This window comes from Carlito syrichta, unplaced genomic scaffold, assembly GCF_000164805.1.
Source record: "Carlito syrichta isolate Samal-C Ts95f unplaced genomic scaffold, Tarsius_syrichta-2.0.1 Scaffold305644, whole genome shotgun sequence".
Classification (NCBI taxonomy): Eukaryota; Metazoa; Chordata; class Mammalia; order Primates; family Tarsiidae; genus Carlito; species Carlito syrichta.
In genome coordinates, this window is record NW_007249740.1 from 278,227 (window position 1) to 281,793 (window position 3,567).

The window sequence follows — 3,567 nt, forward strand, 5'->3', positions numbered from 1 at the left end:
CCTACCTTGCAGAAGACTCAGCACACCTCCAAATCCATCATTTTTGCTTCTGTGTTCCCCAGGCTGGAGTGCAGTGTCGTGCTCACGACCACTGCAACCTCGACCCGCTGGGCTCAGGCGATCCTTCCATCTTAGCCTTTCAAGTAGCTGGAACCACTGGCACGTGCCACCACGCTCGGCTAATTTTTTTGGTTTATTGTAGAGACGAGGTCTCGCCAAGTTGCCCAGGCTGGTCTTGAACCCCTGGGCTCAGACAATCCTCTCGCCTCTGCCTCCCAAAGTGCTGGGATGACAGGCATGAGCCACCATGCCAAATCCATCTTTTAAAGGCCATCCTGAAACCTCAACACTATGCTGCATAGACAATAACGTGTGAGTCAGTTCTTTGCTTCTCCATAAGGAGCTTTTCAAATACATCCATTCTTGAGTAAATATAATGGTAGCTTGTTTTCTGTTGTGTGTTGCCATTCAAAGAAAATAATGCAGAAGCACATTTTCATACTGAAATGAAAGTTTATGATGCATCAACAAACTGCAAAACACACTCAAGGAATTAATAATAGGTTTTATTTCATAAACCTTCTGCATTCTATGAGTGAAAATGCAATTTCGGGAGGGTAAAGGTCAGTATGGCCATTCTTATTTCTTCGGAGGAATCATGTGTGAATACTAATTTTCTAGACTAATGGGCTGTTTTCTTCATTCCCAGTGGGCTAGTCAACTTTTGACTTGAATTTTTTTAAGTGTACTATGCCCCAAACTGAAGGACCGAGCCCCCAGCTCCCAGCCTCCTTTTTCTTGGCGCTTCTGTACCTCAGGAAGTTGCAGAAACATTCTCCTTGCTGTTCAGACCCACAACTAGGTTGGTGTTGTTTCTCTCACACCCCCAGTTTCAAGCATTGGCTAAGTAGGGTGGACCTTAGCCTGTCTGAGAGGCTGGAAGAGACTGTCGCAGACTGAAACAGCATACGCTGGTTTCTCACAGCTCTGGAGGCTGGAAGTCCGAGATCAAACTGCCAGCAGATTCTGGTGGGCTGCAAGTCCACTTCCTGGCTCACGAGGAAGCTTCTCACTGCGTCCTCCCACGGCAGAAGGGGGCAGGGAGCTCTTTGGGGCCTCTACTTTTAAGGGCACGGATCCTTTGAGAGCTCTGACCTCATATTCTTGGTAACCTCCTGAAGGCTTTGCCTCCAACCATCAGCACCTTGGGGCTAGGTCTCAGCACGTGACATTTGGGGAAGCACAGCATTCGCCCCATGGTGAGCGACTCTGTGGTAAAACTGGCCTGGCAAGCAGTCCTTTCTCATCGCCTCTGCTAGAACAGCCTGGCCCAAACCAGCTCCCACCCCAGAGGTCTGACCTCATGCCCCAATCTACTCTCCCCGGGGTACTTTTAAAAGCAAGTCAACATGGACGGAACGGGAAGCCATCGTTCACTTAAGAGTGAAACAACCAAGACACAGAATGGCAAACGCCGCCAGTTCTCACTTAGAGTGGGCGCTCGCTCATGCACACGTGGACAAAGAGGGTGGAATGGCGGGCGCTGGAGACTTGGAAGGGAAGGGAAGTGGGAGGGGTGGGCGACGAGAAGTTACTGGATGGGTACATTGTGCATCATCCAGGTGATGGATGCCCCCAAAGCCTAACTCCATCACCACGCAGTCTATCCATGGTACAAAATTATACTTGCCCCCATAAAGTCATAGGAGTAAAAATGCTAAAAAAGAAATACACACACACAAATGCATAACAACAAATCAAACCTCGCCATCCCTCAGCTCGAAATCTGCAGGAGGTTCTCATCACACATAGAAAAAAATTGAAGCACTTACTGCGTCTCAAGGACCCTGCATATCATCCCCAGGCTACAAATTACACTCAGTCTGAGAAAGACTTTACTTTAATACTGATGCTAACTGGGCACGGTGGCTTTCGCCTATAATTCCAGCGCTTTGGGAGGCTGAGTTAGGAGGATTGCTTGAGCCCAGTAGTTCAAGACAAGCTTGGGGAACACAGTGAGATCTTGTTTCTAAAGAACAAAAATGAAAAATTAGCTGAGTGTGATGGTGCATGCCTGTAGTCCCAGCTACTTGAAAGATTGAGGCAGGAGGATCACCGAAGCCCAGAAATCTGAGGCTGTGGTGAGCTGGGATGGTGCCACTGCACTTCAGCCTGGGTGGCAGAGAAAGACGATCGCTTGATAGATGGCTAGATGCTAACCACCAAGCAGAAGTGAGTTAAATCAGAATCCTTAGCCGTGGGCCTGGGCCCTGGCGCTATTGAAAGCTCTGCAGGGGACTCAGACAGAGTGAAGGTTGGAAACTACCCTGCATGAGCGGCGGAGCACCCATGCTACCTCCCACGCCCCTCTCCCCCCTCAACTCCCCTCCTTCCCCTCCTCCTTTCTCTTCCCAACCTTAAGATAGGCATGTCGGTGCTCCCTGCCTGTGCCCCACCTGGGACACTGGCCCCGGAAACCCGCCTCTATCCCAGACTCTGTGCTCGCCACCCTTTCATCAGAGAGACCGTCCTCATCCATCATGAGACACGTGGAGCCCACCGCACCTGCTGTCTATCTCCTTTCCACTGTGTCTCTGTCTCCTCGGAAATTGCTGCTATCAGAAGTTCTAAGATTCCTTTGTTCGGCTGACCCCTGCCACCCTCTGCTGGAATGTGAACTCTGGGATCCCCATGGACAGAGTCCGTGCTGCTCATGGTTCTGGGCCCAGAGCTCGGCACACGGCTTGGCCCAATGGCCGGGTTCCTGCTCGCTTGTCAAATGACCGGATTAACCCCACAAGCCTCAGAGCGCAGCACCAGCCATCCCAGACTTGGGACGCTTTTGTGCTGATTGGGAAACAGGGCTATCCTGGGAAGAAGAGGCCCAGGGCTTGACACACTGGCTGTTTGCTCAATTCCTTTTCTTTTTGCTTGTCCTTCAAATTATATGCTAGTGATTTTTGTTTACACGTTTGCAGCTTCAAACATAGGCTAAAAGTATGAGAATACCAAGAGGAACTAGAGCATGCGTTTTACTCAAATGCGCCAACCTTCATATTTTCACTCACTTTCTCTCCATCTTGGTGTGTCTGTCTCTTTCTCTCTCCCTTTCATCACACAGATCACGGTTAATGCCTACCATTATTTGCGCACATAGATGCATAGGACATTTTTGTCTGAGCTACTTGAGATTAAGTTGGAGGCATTTTTTTCCTCTTTGCCCCTCATCATAAAATCAAAAACGTTCTCTTTCACACCGAAAACGCGATCAAAATAAAACACCTGAACGTTGATTTAGTACTATCACACCAATCACAGCCACTTTTCAACAATTCACCCAGGATCCCCATATCACAGCTGAGGGGAGAATGCCTCCTGGTTCAGGGTCCAGCTCGGGCTGAGGTGCCCTCCTCCTTGTTCCACCGCCTCGCTCCTTCCCTCTTCTCCTGCGCTGGGACATGGTGGAAGGCCATCGTTCGGTCATTTCGGTGGGTGTCCCTCCTTTGAGTGCCTCCATGTTGCTTCACAGTTAGATTTGCTGAAAACGTGCTATGTCATGGGCTGTCC